The sequence below is a fragment of the Macaca nemestrina genome, chromosome 5 (genome assembly GCF_043159975.1).
Source record: "Macaca nemestrina isolate mMacNem1 chromosome 5, mMacNem.hap1, whole genome shotgun sequence".
NCBI classification, from domain to species: Eukaryota; Metazoa; Chordata; class Mammalia; order Primates; family Cercopithecidae; genus Macaca; species Macaca nemestrina.
This window is the reverse complement of record NC_092129.1, coordinates 73,239,504-73,261,489: the sequence shown is the minus strand read 5'-3', so window position 1 is coordinate 73,261,489 and position 21,986 is coordinate 73,239,504. Positions and strand designations below refer to the sequence as shown.

The following is a 21,986-nucleotide window of genomic DNA, read 5'->3' as shown; positions in this document are numbered from 1 at the left end:
AACCACGCCCAGCTTTTTTTTTTTGTATTTTTAGTAGAGATGGGGTTTCACCATTTTGGTCAGTCTGGTCTCGAACTCCTGACCTCAAAGGATCTGCCCGCCTCGGTCTCTCAAAGTGCTGGGATTACAGGCGTGAGCCACTGCACCTAGCCAATAAACATTTCTTGACTCACTGTAAGACACTGGTTCTATTGACATTATAGACTGGCAGTTATGGAATGTAGCAGCTCCTCAGCCTTCTCTGTAGCAACTGATTGCCAGGATAGTGGTGTAGACTCCATGGTTTGGTGTATTCTAGACATATGCAACAGCATATCTCAGAACTTAATGACCTGTGCCAAACAATTAATTGATAATTTTCTCTTTAAGTACTTTTAGTAAAATAATAATTTAAAATTGTCAAAATAGCAATATTTCATATTAACAGTAGGACATTCCATTTTTGAAATGAGATTTATAGAAATGTGAACTACTCACAGAGCTTTTGATGAGATTAAACTACCATAGAACATGTTATTTTTTTTTTTGATTGCTTTAAATATAAAATTAAACTTCCATGGTAACCTTAGAATTAAGTTACACTTAGATTCTTTGTGGCTGAAATTTCTGCTTCTTATCTTGGATTATATAGTCTAGGCTTCATTTGGATCCATTTGCAGGCTCATAGAGCAGTACTAACGTAACTTGTCTTTGTGTTTATCTGTTCTGTGACTGTTTTCATGTAAGAACAACGAAAGCAATCCATGTATTTTAATGGTGTTTATCACTCTCAATCCTTCTCACCTTCATAGAATGTTTCCTCTTTTCAGGGAGGAGATTGCCAAAATTGACATAGAACAAGGTCTACTACCCAAATTTATTCTCTAATCTGTCTGTATTGTTAGTAGAGATGGGGTTTCACCACGTTGGTCAGTCTGGTCTTGACCAGACTGTCTTTTTTCTCTAATCTCTCTGTACTTTCCAAATCTTATAGGGGAAAACACAAAAAAATTTTTGTACTAAAATTAATTTGCTACTGGGAAAGTCCAGTGCATGTACTTTGTGAATATTTTCTATTATTCTGTTTTTTTAGCTTACAATTTTACTTGTTTCTCCCTCATTTTCCTTGTAAGTGTCCAAGTACATAGTAAGAATATTGATTAAAGTAAATTGATGTTTTGAAGTTCATTCTTAATAATACCTTACTATAAAAGGTTTAAATTCTTAAAGAGACAGATATAGTTCTGTTTTGAATCTTTAAAATTTTTCTGGGCATAAAAGAAAAGTTCTAAAATCCCCAGTGTCCCCACAATGCCTGTCTTTTTATTTTCTTAATCAAGTTTATGGACCTCAAGAGCAAAAACCAGGATTTACCCTTCTTCATAAATATGTTAAAATCTCCTCTCTTAAATGTAAATGCACACCAAGGGGAAACTCTCAGAAGTCTACAGTATGTCAGGTATTCTACTACTTTTTAAGGAAACAGACCTGAATATAATGTACATGGGTACATGACTAAACATTTCCTGATAGGAGGCTACAGAATTATTAATGATAGCTCATTGTATTAGTCCATTCTCATGCTGCTAATAAAACATATCTGAGACTGGGTAATTATTAAAGGAAAGAGGTTTAATAGACTCACAGTTCAACATGGCTGGGGAGGCCTCAAAAAACTTAAAACCACGGCAGAAGAGGAATCAAACACGTCCTTCTTCACATGGCAGCAGCAAGGAGAAGTGCAGAGTGAATGGGAGAAAAGCCTCCTATAAAACTATCAGATCTCGTGAGAACTCACTACCATGAGAACAGCATGGAGGTAACTGCCCCTATGATTCAATGAACTCCCACTGGGCCCCTCCCATGACATGTGGGGATTATGGAAACTACAATTTAATATGAGATTTGGGTGGGGACACAGCCAAACCATATCATCCATCATATGTCTAGAAAATCTCATCTGGAACTGTGCTTCCTTTTATATTAACATATCCTTTAATATAGCTGCAAGTGTTTAAGTCTTTATTTCTTGAAGTAGAATTGATTTTTTTTGAAATATTAAAGCCAAGTTTATGCATTCATTGTATTCATATTATTTTGTTTGTGGTTTAAAGAAAGACATTCAGCTTTAGTGTATGTGAATGAAATTTATTTTCAAAAAACACGTTTATGAATTTTTTTAAAGCAATTTCAAGATTAGTTCTTAAACCAGCAAGTTTTTTCAGAAACAGATAATCTTACAAAATGACCATTTGAAAGACTGCTTTCATTTATTCATATTCTAGAGTATTTAGTTTTTTTTAAAGGAAACATTTAATTTGTTGTCACGTTGCTCATATACTACTTTACAAAATGTCAGTCTTATGTATATCCAAATATTTTAAGGGCAGATCAGAGTTTAAAGGGGGCAGTGTCTAATATGTGAATCTGTATTTGAGCTTAGCAAAGCCCCATGGAGACCTCTACAAGGGAAGGGCTACTGATAAGCTAGACCAAATAAGATAATAATATTGGATTTCTGGTGAAGCAAGATGGCAGAATAAAGGACTCCACTAATTGCCACCCAGATATCTACACAAAAAAGCACCTCATAAGAACCAAAAATCAGGTGAGCACTCACAGCATCTGTTTTTTTTTTTTTTTTTTTTTTTTTTTCTCTGTTGCCCAGGCTGGAATGCAGTGGTGCAATCTCTGCTCAGGTTCATGCCATTCTCCTGCCTCAGCCTCCTGAGCAGCTGGGACCACAGGCGCCTGCCACCATACCCGGCTAATTTTTTGTATTTTTAGTAGAGAAGGGGTTTCACCATGTTGGCCAGGATGGTCTCGATCTCCTGACCTCATGATCTGCCTGCCTCGGCCTCCCAAAGTGCTGGGATTACAGGCATGAGCCACTGTGCCCAGCCAGCACCTGGTTTTAACTTCATATCACTGAAAGAGAAAGAGGCACTGAAGGGGTAGGAAAAACAGTCTTGAATCACCAACACCATCCCTCCTCCATTCCCCAGCAGAGGGTGGGCAGTGCATGGACAGTGTTTCTGTGTGCTAGGCAGAGGGAGATTGCAACATTTGTGACATATTGAACTCAGTGCTGTCCTATTATAGCAGAAAACAGAACCGGACCAAACTGTGGGGAGCATTTAACCCAGCCCTAGCCAGAGGGGCATCACTAATCCCAGTGGTCTAAACTTGAGTTCCTGCAAGCCTCACCACTGTGGGCTAAAGGGCTCTGGGGCCTTAAATAAACTTGAAAGACTATCTAGGCCACAAGGACTGCAACTTTCAGGCAAGTCCTAGTGCTGAACTTGGCCAACAGACAGTGGACTATAGGAGCATTGTGATGGCTAAGGAAGAGCTGGCATCACTCCTCTCCTAGCCCCAGGCTGCACAGCTCACAGCTCCAAAGAAATCCCTTTCCTCCACTCTACAAGGGGAGAAGAAAGAGTGGGGGGGACTTTGTGTTGCATCTTGAATCTCAGCCACAGCAGGATATGGCCCCAGTCATCGTCGTAAGGCCCTCTTTCAAGGCCCTAGCTCCTGGATAACATCTCTAGACACGCCCTGGGCCAGAAGAGAACCTGCTACCTTGACGGGAAGAACCCAGTCCTGGAAAAATTTATCACTTGCTAATGAAGAGCCCCTGGGTCCTGAATAACCAGCAGCAATACTCAGGTACTATGTTGAGGGCCTTAAGTGAGACTGAGAACTTCATGGCTTCAAGTGAGACTCAGCAGGTTCCCAACCATAGTGACTATGGGGTAGGACTCCTTCCACTTAAGAAAAGTGGCGGGGGGGAGGGGGAAGCAAAGGGCACTTTGTCTTGCACCTTAGATACCAGTTTGGCCCCAGTGGGGTAGAGTACTAAGTAGGTTCATGGGGTTCTAGGACTTGGCTCTTGCATAGCATTTCTTGGCCTGCCTTGGGCCAGAGGGTAGCCCATTGCTCTGAAGGGTGAGTCCCAGGCAGGGTACATTCATGCCAAGCTGACTGAAGAGCCTTTGTGGCTTAAAGGAACAGCAATGGTAGTCTGGCAGTACTCCCCATGGGCCAATAGTGGCTCTGGCCACAGGGTGAAGCTCCTCTGCCTTTGGAAAGAAAGGAAAAGTGGGAAGGACTGCATTTTGTGGTTTTAGTACCACCTCAGCCACAGTAATGTAGAACACCACATAGAGTTCTAAGGTTTTTGACTCTAGAACCTGGCTACCACATAGAGTTCTAAGGTTTTTGACTCTAGAACCTACAGCAGGACTTGAGTAACACCCAGTGCTGTGTTGGCCTGAGGTCTGACCCAGCAGAGTCCAGGTAGTGGTGGTCTCAAGGGTTCTTGTGTCACACCACCCCCAGCTCCACGTGGCTCAGAACAGGGAGAGAGACTCCGTTTGTTTGGGAGAAAGTAAGAGAAAAAAACAAGGGTCTCTACCTGGTAATTCAGATAAGTTTTCTAGATCTTGTCAAAGACCATCAAAATGGTACCTCAGTGAATGTGCAAGAATCACAGCATTACTGGGGTTGAGGCGCTCCTTAAAGCAGATACACCTTAGATTAGAACACCCAAGTTATTTTGAATATCTGGAAAGCCTTCCCAAGACGGACAGGTACAAATACAAACCAACCCAGGCTGAAAAGACTATAATACATACCTTATACTTCAATGCTCAAACACAGATGAACATCTACAAGTATCAAGACAATCCAAGAAAACATGACCACACTAAATGAACTAAATAAGCCACCAGGGACTATTCCTGGAGAAACAGAAATATGTGACATACAGACAAATAATGTAAAATAGCTATGTTGGAGAAACTGAAGCAAATTCAATGTAATGCAGAGAAGAAATTCAGAATTCTATCAGATGCATTTAACAGAGATTAAAATAATTAAAAATAATAAAACAGAAATTATAGAGATGAAAAATGCAACTGACATACTGAAGAATACATCACAGTCTTTTAATAACAGAGATGAAGAAGAATGAATTAATGAGCTTGAAGACAGGCTATTTGAAAATACAGTCAGTGGAGACAAAATAATAAAGAATAAAAAGCAATGAAACAAAGAAGCACACTCACAGGATCTAGCAAATAGCCCTCAAACGGGCAAATCTAAGAGTTATTGGCCTTAAAGAGGAAGTGGAGAATGAGATAAGGGTAGAAAGATTATTCAAAAGGATAATAACAGAGAACTTCCCAAACATAGAGAAAAATAGCAATATTCAAGTATAAGATTATTATAGAACACTAAGCAAATGTAATCTAAAGAAGACTACCTCAAGTCATTTAACAATCAAACTTCCAAATGTCAAAGGTAAAGAAAGGATCCTAAAAGCAGCAATAAAAAAGAAACAAACAACATACTATTTAGCTCTAATATGTCCGGTGGGCACACTTTTAAGTGGAAACCTTACAGGCCAGGAGAGAGTGGCATGACATATTTAAGGTGCTGAAAGAAAAAAAAAAACATTTACCCTATTTCTTCATCAAATATACTTTAAACATGAAGGAGAAATAAAGACTTTCCCAGATGAACAAAAGCTGAGTGATTTCATCAACACCAGACCTGTCCTACAAGGAATGCTAAAGGGAGTACTTCAATCAGAAAGAAAAGGATATTAATGAACAAAAAGAAATCATCTGAAGGTACAAAACTCACTGCTAATAGTAAGTACGCAGAAACCCATGGAATATTATAACATTATAACTTTAGTATGTAATCTAAACCTATCTTAAGTAAAAGGAATAAATAACAAACCAATACACAAATAATAACTACAGAAACTTTTCAAGATATAGACAGTACAATAAGATGTAAATAGAAACAACAAAACCTTAAAAAGTAGGGGGACAAATTTAAGGTTTAAAGTTTTTGTTTTTGTTTTTACTTGTTTGTTTGTTTATGCAAAAAGTGTTAAATTGTTATGAGGTTAAAATAATGAGTTACAAGACAGTATTTACAAGCCTCATGGTAACATAACCATCCCTCAAAATACAAAGGATACACCAAAAATAGAAAGCAACAAATAAAACCATATAACCAGAGGAAATTACCTTCACTGAAAGGCAGATACATGGAAAAAAGAAGGGAGACAAGACCACAAAACAACCAGAAAACAAATAACCAAATGGGAGGAATAATTGCTTACTTATAATAACATTCAATGAAAATGGACTAAACTCTCCAATCAAAACCTAATTAGTGGCTGAATGGATGAAAAATCAAGACCCATTGATCTGTTGTCTAAAATAAACTCACTTTACCTCTAAAGATACATATACACTGACAATAAAATGATAGGAAAAGATATCACATGTCAATGGAAACCAAAGAAGAACAAGAGTAACTATACTTGTATCAGACAAAATAGATTTCAAGACAAAAGCTACAAGGAGAGACAAAGAAGATTACTATATAATGATAAAGGGGTCACTTCAGCAAGCAAATATAACAATTTCAAATACATTTGCACCCAACATTGGGCACCCAGATATACAAAGCAAATATTATGAGAACAAAAGAGAAAGACAGGCCCTAGTACAATAATAGCTGGAGACTTCAAAAGTCAACTTTCAACATTAAACAGATCTTCCCGACAGAAAATCAACAAAGAGACCTCACATTTAATCTGCACTATAGACCAAATAGACTTAATACAGAACATTTCATGCAACAGTTACAGAATATACATTCTTCTCCTAAGCACATGAATCACTCTCAAGAATGGACCATATGTTAAGTTACACAATAAGTCTTAAAACATTCAACAAAATTAAATATCAAGTATCTTCTCTGATCACAATGGAATAAAACTAGAAATCAATATCAAGAGGAATTTTGGAAACTGTACAAACACATGGAAATTGAACAATATGTTCCTGAATGACCAATGAGTTAATGAAGAAATTAAGAAGGAAATTGAAAAAAGTCTTGAAACAAATGACAATGTTTATTTGAACACAACATACCAAAACCTGTGGGATATAGCCAAAGCAGTACTAAGAGGGAAGTTTGTAGCTATTAAGTGCCTACATTAAAAAAATTCAAATAAGCATGTCTTAAAGAATTAGAAAAGCAAAAACAAACCAAAGATAAAATTAGTAGAAGAAAAGAAATAATAAAAATCATAGTAGAAATAAATGAAACTGAAATGTAAAAAACAATACAAAAGATTAACAAAACAAAAAATGAGGTTTTGAAAAGATAAACAAAATTGACAAACCTTTAGCCAGACTAACTAAGAAAAAAAGAGGGAAGATCCAAATAAATAAAAGTCAATGATGGAAAAAAAGACATTTGGACTGATACTGCAGAAATTCAAAGGATAATTAATGGCTACTATGAGCAGCCACATGCCAAGAAATAGGAAAATCTAGAGGAAATGGACAAATTATTAGACACATACAACCTACCAAGATTGAACCATGAAGAAATCCAAAACCTTAACAAACCAATAACAGGTAATGAGACAGAACCCAGAATAAAGTTCTCCCAGTAAAGAAAAGCCCAGGACCTAGTGGCTTCACTACTGAATTTTACCAAACATTTAAAGAAGAACTAATGCCAATCCTACTAAAACTATTCTGAAAAATAGAGGAGGAGGGAATACTACCAAACTCATTCTATGAGGCCCATATTACCCTGATACCAAACATAACAAAGTCACAGCAAAGAAAGAAAACTACAAGCCAAGACCTCTGATGAATACTGATGCAAAAATCCCCATGAAAATACCGGCAACCTGAATTCAACAATATATTGAAAAGATAATTCATCGTGACCAAGTGGGATTTATCCCTGGGATTCAAGGCATACACAAATCAGTCAATGTGATACCTCATATCAACAGAATGAAGACCAAAAAACATATGATTATATCAATTGATACTAAAAAAAGCATTTGATAAAATTCAATATTCCTTCATAATAAAAACCCTCAAAAAACTGGGGCTAGGAGGAACATACCTCGACATAATAAAAGCTATGTATTACAAACCCCCAGTTACTATCATACCAAATGGGGAAAAACTAAAAGCCTTTCCTCTAAGATCAGGAGCATGACAGGGATGCTTATTTTCACCACTGTTATTTAACAGTACTGGAAGTACTAGCTAGAGCAATCAAACAAGAGAAAGAAAGTGCATCCAAATTGGAAAAAAAGAAGTCAAATTATCCTTGTTTACAGATTATATTATCTTATATTTGGAAAACTCTAAGGATTGAACCAAAAAACAATTAGAACGCATCAACAAATTTAGTAAAGTTACACGATACAAAATCAACATACAAAAAATCAGTAGCACTTCTATATATCAACAGTGAACAATCTGAAAAAGAAATCAAGAAAGCAATTCCATTTACAATAGCCACAAGTAAAATGAAATACCTAGGGGTTAAATTAACCAAAGAAGTGACAGATGTCTATAATGAAAACTATAAAAAATGTAATAAAAGAAATTTGGGCGACAGAGCAAGACTCCATCTCAAAAAGAAAAAAAAAAAAAAAGAAAAAAAAAGAAATTTAAAAGGACACCCAAAAATTGAAAAATATTCCATTTTCATGTATTGGAAGAATAAATATTGTTAAAATGTCCATACTACTGAAATCAATCTACAAATTTAATGTAATTTCCATCAAAATCCCAATGACATTCTTCACAGGAAGAGACATAATAGTCCTAAGATTTATGTGAAACCACAAAAGACCCAGAATAGCCAAAGCTCTCCAGAGCAAAAAGAACAAAACTGGAGGAATCACATTACCTGACTTCAAATTGTACTACAGAGCTAAAGTAACCAACAGCGTGGTACTGGCATAAAAACAGACACATAGACCAATGGAACAGAATAGAGAACCCAGAAACAAATCTACACACTTACAGTGAACTCAGTTTTTTACAAAGGTGCCAAGAACATACATTGGGAGAAAGACAGTCTCTTCAATAAATAATGCTGGGAAACCTGGATATCCGTATGCAGAACAATGAAACTAGACCCTTATATCTCTCACCATATACAAAAATCAAATCAAAATGAATTAAAGACTTTAAGTCTTCAAACTATGAATCTACTACCAGAAAACATTGGGGAAACTTTCAAGGACGTCTGTCTGAGCAAAAATTTATTGAGTAATACCACATAAGCACAAACACCCAAAGCAAAAATGGACAAATGGAATCATGTCAAGTTTAAAAACTTCTTCACAGCAAAAGAAACAATCAACAAACTGAAGAGACAACCTATAGAATGGAGAAAATATTTGCAAACTACATATCTGACAAGAGATTAATTAACAGAATGTATAGGGAGGTCAAACAACTCTATAGGGAATAAAATCTAATAATCTGATTTTAAAAATGGGCAAAAGAATTGATTAGATGTTTCTCCAAAGAAGATATGCAAATGGAAAACAGGTATAAGAAAAGATCATCACCGATGATTGATGATCATCATTGATGACACCATCATTGATCATCAGAGAAATGCAAATCAAAACTACACTGAGATATCATCTCACTCCAGTTAAAATGGCTTATATCCAAAGAATAGGCAATAACAAATGCTGGTGAGTTTGTGGAGAAAGGGAACCTTCATAAACTGTTTGTAGAAATGTAAATTAGTACAACCAGTTTGAAAGTTCCTCAAAAACCTAAAAATGGAGCTACGTCATGATCCAGCAATCCCACTGCTGGGTATGTACTCCAAAGAAAGGAAATCAGTATGCCAAAGAGATAGCAGCACTCCAATGTTTATTGCAGTACTGTTCCCAGTAGTCAAAATTTGGAAGCAACCTTAGTGTCCATCAACAGAAGAATGGATAAAGAAAATGTAGTATTTATATATACTACTCAGTATATATATATATACACTACTCAGTATATATATACTGTATATATTTATATGTACTACTCAGTATTTATATATACTACTGAGTACTACTCAGCCATAAAAAAGAATGATACTTTTATTTGCAGCAACATAGATGGAACTGGAGGTCATTATGCTAAGTGAAACAAACCAGACACAGAAAGAAAAAGTTCACATGTTCTCACTTATTTGTGTGATCTAAAAATCAAAGCAATTGGACTCATGGAGATAGAGAGTAGAAGGATGATTGCTAGAGGCTGGGAAGAGTAGTCAGAGGGTATGGGGGAGGTGGGGATACTCAGTGGGTTACAAAAAAAAATCATTAGAAAGATTGTATAAGACCTACTATTAGCACAGGAGGGGCAAGAGCCCCCAAGGCTGTGGGGAGGAGGCTGGGCCCCTGCACGGGAAAGGAGGGTGGAAGCCATGGGATGTGGAGCAGAGGCTCTTCTCTTCTTCAGGAGATTACTCTAGGATTTGAATGATCACAAGAGATTCACCAGAGGATTTTATACACTTGGCTGTGGCAGCAGACTAATTACACCACAGCACCAGGCTAAAGAAGAAAAATCACATGATCATATCAATAGATGCAGAAAATGCATCTAGCAAAACCAGCTCTCATTCATGATCAGAACTCTCAGCAAACTAGTGATAGAGGGGAGCTTACTCAACTTGATAATGAACATGTACAAAAATCTTTCAGCTAACGTCATACTTAATGGTAAGACATTGAAGCTTTCCCACTAAGATAAGGAGCAAGATAAGGACATCTCCTTTCACCAACACTTTTCAACATCATATTTATTGAAAGTCCTAGCTAATGCAATAAGACAAGAAAAGGAAGTAAAAGGTATACAGATTGGGAAGAAGAAAATAGAACTGCCTTTGTCTGCAGATGACATGATTATCTATGTAGAAAATCTGAAAGAATTGACCAAAAAACAAAACAAAACAAAAAACCAAAACAACAACAGCAACAAAAAACTCTCCTGGAGCTAATAAGCAATTATTAACAAGGTAGCAAAATTAGGTTGATATACAAACGTTAATTGCTTTCCTATATGCTAGCAACAAACAAATGGGATTTGAAATTAAAAACAAAATCCCATTTACAATATTACCCCCAAGCTAAATACTTAGGCATAAAACTAACAGAAATATATAAGACCTTTATGAGGAATTCATAAAACTTTGATGAAGAAATAAAAAACTAAATAAATATAGAGAGATTCCATGTCTACGGATGGGAAGACTCAATATTATGAAGACATCACTTCATCCCAACTTGATGCATAGATCCAAGGGAGACCCAATCAAAATCCCAGAAAATAATTTCCTGAATATCAACAAACTGATTCTTAAGTTTATAAGGACAGGCAAAAGAACCAGTATAGCAAACATAATATTGAAGAAGCACAAAGTTGGAGGACTGTCACTATCTGACTTCAAGACTTACTATAAAGCTACAGTAATAAAGATAGCGTGATATTTGCCAAATAATAGAAAAATAGATCAATGGAACAGAAAAATAGATCAATGGAACAGAGCATAGGTATAGACCCATATAAATACTATCAACTGATTTTTCATAAAGGAGCAAAGGGAATACAATGGAGAAAAGGTAAGTTTTCAACAAATGGTGTTGAACAATGGGATGTTCACACTCAAAAAGATGAATCTAGACATAGACCTTAAACTCTTCACAAAAATCAGCTCAAAATGGATTATAGACTGAGATGTAAAATGCTAAAGTATAAAACTCCTAGAATATAGTGAGGAAGAAAATCTAGATGATTTTGGGTTTGGGCTGAATATTTGGGATCCAACACCAAAGGCATGATCGATGAAGGAAATAATTGACAAGCAGTACTTCATTAAATTAAAAACATTTACTCTTGTGAAAGCACTGTCAAGAGAATGAAGTGACAAGCCACAGATGGGGAGAAAGTATTTGCAAAATGCTTTTGATAAAGGACTGGTGTCCAAAGTACTCTAAAAACTTACCAAAGAAGACACACACCAGGCAAAGAAGCATATGAAACAGTTTTCAACATTGTATGCCACTAGCCAATTGCAAATTAAAATGAGATACCACTACATACATATTAGAATGGCTCAAATGCAAAACATGAACAACACCAAATGCTGGGGCAGCAAGAACTCTCATTCATTGCTGCTGGGAATGCATAATGGTAGAGCCATTCACAGTGCCAATCATAATCCAAAAGACAAAATCTCAAATGCCATAATCTCAAATGCCTATAAACTGTTCAGTTGTTTTTTTATGTTTCTCAAACAAACCTTCTTTACAAATGTAAGTAAATGTCTTTAAACAAAATTTTTTAAAATTATCTTTCCAGAATTATATTGTGATTTTGGTCTATCAATATTTGAATTTTGGGAATTTTAGACATTAGGGATTTTGATAATTTGGGATTTCAACATTTGATATTACAAAATTTAGAATGGCATCTTTCAGGAGTATGGCCCCAACCCCAGTCACTGTAGAAAACAGTTTGACAATTTCTTAAAAAAGCTAAACACCCAGCCACTATTGAAAACAGTTTGGCAATTTCTTAAAAAACTAAACATATTTTTGCCATACAATCCCATAATCATGTTCCTTGGTATTTACTCAGATGAGTTGAAAAGTTGTGTCCGTATAAAACCTGCATACAGATGTTTATAGAAGCTTTATTCATAATTGTCAAAATTGGAAGCAACCAAATTGTCTCTCAGTAGGTGAATGGATAAACTGCAGTACAGACAATGGGGTATTTTTCAGGGGTAAAAAGAAATAAACTATCGGCTGGGTGTGGTGGCTCACGCCTATAATCTCAGCAGTTTGGGAGGCTGAGGTGGATGGATCACTTGCTCCCAAGAGTTTGAGATCACCCTGGTCAACATGGTGAAAACCCATCTCCACAAAAAATACAAAAAGTAGCGAAGCATGGTGGCATGTGTCTGTAGTCCCAGCTACTTGGGGGACTGAGATGGGAGGATTGCTTGAGCCCAGAAAGGAGAGGCTGCAGTGAGCCATGTTTGTTCCTGGGCAACAGAGCGAGACCTTGTCTCAAAAAAAAAAAAAAAAAAAAAAAAAAAAAAGAAATGAAAAGAAAAAGAAAAAGAAACCATCAAGCTATGAAAAGACCTAGAGAAACCTTAAATGCACATTTCCAAGTGAAATGAGCCAATCTGAAAAAGCTATGTACTGTATGACTTCAACCATATGACATTCTGGAAATGACTAAACTATGGAGACAGGGGAAATGTCAATGGTTGTGAGAGATTGGAGGGAGGGAGGAAAAAATGGGAAGAGTGTACGAATTTTTAAGGCAGTGAAACTATTCCATATGGTACTATAATGGTGAATGCATGTCCTTATATGTCAAAACCCATAGAATGTACAACACAAAGGTGAACTCTAATGTAAACTATGGACCTTGGGTAATAATAATATGTCGATATAGGTTAGTTGATTGTAATAAAGGCAAGAGGTGTTAATTGTGGGGACACTCTGTGTGTGTGTGTGTGTGTGTGTGTGTGTGTGTGTGTGCAAAGGTCATATGGAAATTCTCTGCACTTTCTGCTCTATTTTGCCGTGAACTTAAAACTGCTCTAAAAAATAAAGTTCATTTTTTTAAAAAGCATGCTATCAGTAAGCCCCCTACAAAACAAGATAGCACAACAGGGTGACTACAGTCAATAATAATTTTAGTGTACATTTTAAAATTACTAAAATAATGTAATTGGATTGTTTGTAATGCAAAAGATAAAGGCGCGAGAGGTTGGGTGCTCGATTTGGCATGATGTGATTATTACACATTGCATGTGTGTATCAAAACATACCATGTACCCTATAAGTATGTACACCTACTAGGCACCCATCAAACTAAAATTAAAAAATAAAAAAATGGTAATATTATTAGGACATTTGTGTTATAAGAAAAAACAAAATTTGTGGGGGAGAAATTATGTGTTCAGAAAGAGAAGATATTAAGAGGTTGGAGTGAGGTTCCTGGAAAATAGTCTAATGTTGGATATAAGGAGGGTGGGCCTTGAACCCAAATAGAACACATTTTGTTTAAATAGAACACACTTTGTTTTTCCGTGTAAAACATGAAGAGAAAAGTTACCCTGGGTCAGGGGATAGTAGTATTTTCAGGGGCTGAGTCTTCATTCCTGAACGCAGTTTGGATAGGAGAATGACATGGTGATTAGAAAAGAGTATCAGATGTTTTCTCTTGGGGCAACATCACAAGACTTAATCTGTTTTTATTATTTACTAGGACTATAATGGGTTTTGGTCTCTCACATTTTTGATATGCAGGGTCAGAAAAGACAAAAGAAAGGAATTAATGGGGCACAATAGAAAGTGAGAAAGAACTTGGAACCCAAGGATGCATATTTTCTTCTTTTTGTTTGTTTGTTTGTTTTTGAGACAGAGTCGTGCTCTGTCACCCAGGATGGAGTGCAGTGGCCTGATCTCAGCTCACTGTAACCTCCGCCTCCTGGGTTCAAGTGATTCTCGTTCCTCAGCCTCCCAAATAGCTAGAATTACAGGTGCAAGCCACCACGCCTGTCTAATTTTTTGTATTTTTAGAAGATACAGGGTTTCACCATGTTGGCCAGGCTGGTCTCAAACTCCTGACCTCAAGAGATCCATCTGCCTCGGTCTCCCAAAGTGCTGGAATTACAGGTGTGAACCACTGTGCCTGGTCCCCAAGAATATATTCTTAGGAGAAAAAAATATCTCTTTGTTTATACCTGAGTGCCGGCAGCTGCATGTTAAACAAAAGTCAGAAGGCTTTAGTGAATCTTTTGTCTGTGGTTTCCCTGGGGAGTGCTGTAAATACCTACCTTACTCTACATGGTGAAGAGTTCAGTGCCTCACACTTGGTGTGTAATCATGAATACGTGCTGTTTGATTGATTGATTGATTGAACAGTTGGCTTAATTGACTAGGTGGTTTGAGTGGGTAGATGGTAAGGACACAGCACAATTATATAGCAACATCACTTCCACTTAAATGGTCTTGTTTGATGTTTTTGTTGAGCAGGAATTATTTTATTTCAATTTTTCTAATTCAGAAGCTGATGCTCAAATTATTCCAAAAACTTAACCATGGTCACCTGTATGAAAAATAGAACGGGAAATCGAGGAAGTTAAGTGCTGGGGAGGCTTTATGGCTCCTTTAGACTTCTTCCCTTTATCCCTTCTCATAACTTATGGGTATGAACAATACATTTTCTTGACTGTCTGCCAGACACTGTATTGGGTACTTCCCTTGAATAACCACATGAGGTAGGTTCTGTCCTAAGTCTCTGTATGCAGGTACGTGAACTGGGCTCTGTGGAAGATGGAGTGAATGCCTTCAGAGGCTACCCTCTTTAGCCATGGCAGTCTGCCCTGATCTCATGTACACCTGTGCCCCAGTGCCATTAAAAGCCTACAAGAGATTCTGTCCATCATAAATACCTGGATTAAGACACATGGCAAAATGCACTGTGACCATATCAAATCTCAGGTAGATTTTTGGCTGTGACAAATGAATAATACTCGCCCATTCATTTACTTAACAAATATTTATTGGGCATCACCTATTGGTCAGGCACTGGTACCAAATACTTAGTTAAAAGAGTAAAAACACAAAATCCCTGGTTTAATGGAGCTTACATTGCAGAGGGAGGAAAGAAAGATGGGGTATGAGAAGGAAGAGGAAGAGAGAGGGAGAGAGGAAGAAATTAGTTTCATGTAATGTCAGATGGTGTTAAGTGCTGGGGAGGTAAACAAGTCAATTTTGTGTCAAAATCAGCTTGATAGCCCAATGAAAAAGTAAGCTAAGACGTAAACTGAGATATTTGTATTTGATTACATAAACAGAATCATATTGATTAAGGGAATAAATCCCAATCATTATTTCTGGATACAATCGTAACCATTGTGGGATTTTTCTGTTTGTTTTCAAAGAACTTTTTTTTTCTGTTTATTTGGCTGGTGACCTGATTTCCAATTGAGAAACTCTCCACCAGACTCCATCTCTTTCTGCTGTATACTAGAGCTCCTATCACAGTGAAAAATACAGTCCACACGTGTGTGTTTTCACACATGCCAAAATAGCTGTTGCGTATTCCTAACTTAAGAAAATAACTTAATGTCATATTAAAAAAGTAGAATTGGAATTCCTAAACTTGAAAATAACTTTCAGCATAAGTTCTTCAAATTCACTTCTAAAAATTACAGTGTTGCAATATGTGTCATCAGCAATTTAAATTCTTATCAGAGTCAGGTATACAAAGTAAAGTACCTTCTAAAGAAGTTTGGTTACTCTTTACTCACTGCCTTTTCCCCTTCTTCCCTCACTTAAAGGTAATTTAAAAATTTTGGTTTCTCCATAAATTGTTACCATAAACAGATATGTATATGTATTAACAGTATTTTCTCTTCTATCCTTAGGTAATTGTTGTCACATATACAATTTTATCTCCTCCCTGCTTTCTTATGCTTTTTGTGTGTAATTTTATAACCTGCTACTTTAATATAGTTTCCCGTGATAGTACATAATGATATACAGAGATATATTTCACTGCTTTTAATAATTGTAAACAATTTGTGTGTGTGTTTGGAATTACCATACTTTATTCAACCAGTACCTTATTAATGAACATTTGAGTTATTCTCTGACATTTGCTGTTCTAAACAGGAGTACAGTGAATTGCCCTGTGCATTTTGGATTTTTGCTAGCGTATCTTTGAGGTAGATTCCTAGAGTTACTGCTGCATCAAAGGATACATGCATATGTAATTTTGCTAGATATTATTAACTTTCTTTACTTGGAAATCGTACATTTTGCTACTCCACAAGAAATATATATGACTGTCTGATTCTTCATGAATTTGACAGCAGAGTATGATTTCAACCTTGTGGATTTGTGCTGATCTAGTAGGTGAGAAATGATATCTCCATGTAGTTTTAATTGCATTTCTTTTACCAGTGAGGTTGACCATCTCTTAGAGTTAAGAATCATTTGCTTTTTTGTGAGATCTCTTTAATTTTCTATCCCATTTAAAAATAGAGCTATTAGTCTGTTTTTTCTTTATTTTAGAAGATCTTTATATATTAGAGATACAGCACTTAGCTATTTTTTTCAGTTTGCCATTTGTCTTTATTTGCTTATGATTTTGCCATATCAAAAATATCTTTTTATTTTATGTACTCGTATTCATCAATTTTTTCCTGTATTACTTCTGGACTTTGTTGTGGCAGTTTTCCCACTCTCAGATGATAGAATTTACCCATGTTAACTTCTAGTACTACAGTGTTTAATTTTTTAGAATTTACTTTTTGATTCCTTCAGAATTTATTCTCATGTATGATGTAAGAGACTGATCTAATTTTTGTCTTTTTCCATATGAACATCCAATTATCTCAATTCAAGTTACTAAAAGTTCATCTTTTCAGCTTAGACTTGAGATTCTATCTTTATTGTATCCTATATTTGTATCCTATATTTTCTATGTATGTATGTATAGGTAACCAAGCTGATTTCTGAATTTTTAAATTTTGTTCCATTAGTCTCTCTGTCTTGTTACATATCACATTCTATACCATTATGAGACTTTTAGTGGATTTTAATAACAAGACTAGCCACTCTCTCCATATGTTTGCTTTTTTCCCAAATGAACTTTATAATTAACTTCTCAAGCTCTAGAAAAGAAAAATCTGGTGGTTTTCAATGGTCTCGTATTAAATTTCAAAATTACCTGAGGGATAACTGATCTCCTTATAAGGTTGCTTCTTCCTAAGTACGTGGCATATCTTTCATTTGTTTAAGTTTACTTTTGTGTCTTTGAAGAGTGTTTTCTAGATTTCCTCTAGCGATGTGAACATTTCTTGCTAAAATTTAGCCTGGATATTTTATATTGTTATACATTTTGGCTATATCAAATATGGTCTTCTTTTCCATTGTATCTTCAGTTTAATTATATGTGCATATAGGATATTGCTTTTGGCAGGCTTACTTTTTATATCCTATGCCTTATTCAATTCTCTTCTTGTTTAAGGCACATTTTTTATTCTGGAGAATTTTAACTTCATTTTTGCATGGGGTTACATATCTTAAATTATAGTAATGGGAAAATTACTTCACTTTAAAATTCAAAACCCCGTAGACCTTTTAGAAATGCATATACCACATAAATGAAAGGATATCTGTGCTCAGTGGGCCCAGCAGTAATGTATTCAAGGACATAGCTTCTGGTGAAATCTCTGCTTAGCTGGGCTTTTTTTCCCTAAATTCAGCATAAGCAAATTTTAAATCACCTTACCTTCAATCGTCATTAAATTTCCCTTAAGGTACCAGGTATGTAGTTTTGTATATATGAACCTGCATGTCGAATTTATCAATTCTTCTCATTGTCTGTGGCTCTTAATATTCATTTTCTTTATGACAACCAGCAGCCTGCTCAGCTTTTTGTCCATGGTAGGAAACCTCTTAAATATAAGGTTATGTTTTTCCTTCCCTCATAATTTTTAACTGGCTTCTCATCTTACTTAGAGTAAAATCAAGTTTCTTCGAATGGCTTGAAAGGCCCTACAAGATTTGTGTCCCACCTCACTCCTCCACCACCTCTGTGACCTCATTTCTACCACACTTCCCTCATTTCTTCCATACTGCCTTATGGCGTCTGCACTTGAAATATTTCTTCCAGATATTTCTGTGGCTCACTTATTGACCTCCTTAGGGTGTCTTATCAGTTAGATCAAATAGATCAGTAACCTCTTTCCTGACCTGTCCTTTAAAGTAGCATCGACGCCATGGTAGATGCATCACTGGCCCCATTTCTTACCCTTCCTTGTCTCTGTATCCTTTACTATCTGACTCTCCAGTTCCTTCTCTCAATGGGTAGGATGACCTGCTCTGTTCTTTGACTCTAGTATCAACAATATGACTTTCTTTCCCCAATCGAATGAGCTAGAAGTGACAGTGTGCTAGTGCAAGTCTAGGTCTCAAGAAGCCTTGGCTATTTCCACGTGTCCTCTCACCCCTTCCAAAGCCTGATAACCTGCTCAGACTAACATGCTGGAGATGGAGACACATGCTGGTTTCTCCAGTCACCTTAGCAAGAATCAGCTTTGATCACCCTTCAGTCAGCCAACCCCTGCCAACATCAGCATAGTTGACAGATCTCAGACACATGAGCAATAAACACGTATTGCTGAAATGTGACAATTTTGTGGCAATAGTAAACTAATGGACACACTATTGACACTTTATTTTACTAAGCTTTATTAAACATTTACCATTATTCAACCTATTAAATTTTACTTATGTGTTTATTGTTTTCTACTCTTTGATGTTAACTCCATGAAGGCAGAAAATTTTGTCCAATATGAAATTGGTTCCCCATAAACATTTGTTGGATGAATAAATTCACAAATTATTTCTGTAACTTTTGCCAGCATGCATTGATTATTTCAGGTACTTGAATGGCATTGCTTACAGAATTTCTCAGTTTCTCTCACACAGGAAAATTTAAATGACTAAAATGCAATGAACATAGCTATTTATAAGCTCTTCTTAGATTCTCACATATTAGTTTTTGAAAGTTTCCTGGCTGTAACTGGTTGATATTCTATGCATCACATCCTTCATTGTTATTGTTCTCTCTTGATTATTGGATAAATTTAAAAAGCAGGAATCAAAATGTTTGAGGCTCAAGGCTAATGTCCACTTGAAAACACTCTTCTTTTTGGCAGGCCTAAATCATCAAGGATATGATGCAACAAATTCATTCATATGCTATTTGTGTCCTCCCCACCCCCACCAACCAAATTCATATGTTGAAACCCTATTCCTCAATATGATGGCATTTGCCGATGGAGCCTTTGGCAGGTGGTGGGGTCATGAGGGTGGAGCTCTCGTGATGGGATGAGTCTCCCTATGAGAAGAGACACAAGAGGGTTTTCTTCCTCTCTCCCTGCTGTCTGCCATGTGAAGACACAGCAAAGGATGGCTATCTACAAACCAGGGAGAAGGCACTCGCCAGAAATTGTTCTTGGACTTCCCAGGCTCCAGAACTTTGAGAAATAAATTTCTGTTGTTTAAATCACCAGTCTCTGGTATTCCATTATAGTAGCCCAAACTGATTGAGACACTTATATTTCATTCATTTTTGGAAAATATGTCACAGACTCTATTTTAACTTTTGAACATTGCTGAAAATTAATACATTTAAGACAGAAAAAAATAATTGATGAAAATATAATAGAAACAGAAATTGTGAGCAAAATTCTATCTTTGAGTTTAAGACTCTAGGCTGGGCACTATTGGCCACTTTAATCCTTTGGAGAGATAAGACCTAAGAGGGCTTGGAAAGTAGAATGACACTCTAAAGGCCACTGTTTTGCCCAAACTGGGAACTATAAAAATTTGTATTTTCAGCTTAAGTGTGCCCAATAGATCTAAAGGAAGGAAATACATATATCTATTCATGATCCAGAATAAAAGTTGATGATCCATTTACTGCTACTTTCTGAGGAGTAAAAATTCTTAATAATTTAAACATTGTGGAAAGTTTCTATTACGATAGTGATTAAATAACTAATGTTTATTTCTACTGAGCTTTACTTGCTTGAGATTATTTCAGAAATGTGTCAACTATTAAAACACAGCTATTAAAAATCATAGCTTGTTACATTTCTATTATTTAGCCCATAGTTAGGTCCAAACCTTTTGTCCACACCTTTTGTTCTGTCCAAACCTTTTGCTGAAGCAATGATTGCAAATACTCAATTCCACTGGTGTTATTGATTTGGTCTCATCACATAACTGCTAAAAATGCAATTAAGGAAGATATTTCAGTTTTTACATTTGGAAGTGGAAGTCCAATAAATTATTTAGTTGGTAGTTGAAGTATTGCTTGAATTGCTTGGAAAGTAGACTCAGCTTGACTCTCAGAGTATCACCCTTTCTATTACTGAATGAATCCTTTTTCATATTTAAAGTTAAATCCAAGTTCTCTGAAAACATTGATGTGGCATAATTTTAATAGTACCATCTGTATTAGTTGTCCATCTGTGAAATAAATAAATAAATGGGCCTATATTGTGCTCATACTAATGTCTGTCAAAGATGATTTCTTTTTGAAAAGAAGAAATGTTCTAAAATGGTCTACACAAAAATATAGTAGAAAACTGACATCATTTTAAAAGTTCTGGTCAGAATAATGTTTACTTTTTCTTGAATATTCATGCAATTGAAAAATATGTATTTTTTCAATTAAAATTACCTGGGCTTAAATTATTTGTATGTATGAGCATTGTGTGAATACACACGCACATAGGTGTACAAAGATAATTACGCAGTCTTGAGGCAGTTTATATTTATATTAACAAATACCACTCTTGTGAAACTTTTTAATCTGTCAAAGCTTTTCTTCTTTTTGCTATTGGCTGGTTTTTGTAAATATTTAATTTCCTTAGCTGGGAATCCTATATTTCTCTATAAGTCGTCCAAGCTGCCAACTCTGATAAAGTTAAGAAGTCACCATAGGAACTCTGAAATAATTTCTATAAAACCGTAATTTGGCATAAATATCACTCCATGGCCACTCTGAGAAAACACAGACATGCACACACACACACTTTATCATTGAACCCACACAATTGTTAACTACTATTTTTGTGCTTGGTAGTCCTCATTTCCTGCTCTTACATCACAGGGACAAGGTGGAATGTACAGCATTTAAGAGACGAGTGTCAAGTAGCCCTTACTCCTACTCTTCCAGCAAATGCAATGAAAATGATTTCTTCAACAAAATAAATGAACTGTACCCTACCCTGGACCATGCTACTTCAGCACTGTGCCTTGTGCTGCTTCTCCTGCCACAATGTGAGAGGATATCAGAGTTCTGTGCTCCAGGTTTCCAGGAAACATTTTGATGGGATGTAAGGGCTGGTCCTTCTCATCGAATTACATTTATTGCATGTAGTAACCACAAGAATAAGGGGCTGCAATTACAGGAAAAGCAGGAGCCCTTTTCTGTCATCTCAGAGCAGCCCAGTTCTGCCACATCCACTTGACCGAATTCTCTTGTTTGTAGGAGGAAGGGGCAATTTGTGCAGGCAAAGTCACACACTGAATT

At 36.1% G+C, this 21,986-nt stretch overlaps 1 long non-coding RNA gene across 1 annotated transcript in view; it reads left to right on the top strand.

Annotated features, from left to right (window-relative positions):
* Positions 1 to 3,360: 3,360 nt before the first annotated feature.
* The window catches only part of LOC105478706 (uncharacterized), a 77,853-nt gene continuing 59,227 nt past the window's right edge, over positions 3,361 to 21,986 (top strand). Inside the window, exon 1 of the long non-coding RNA XR_985394.2 lies at positions 3,361 to 3,648. This is a non-coding gene — a long non-coding RNA (uncharacterized lncRNA). The remainder of the gene's footprint in view (positions 3,649 to 21,986) is intronic.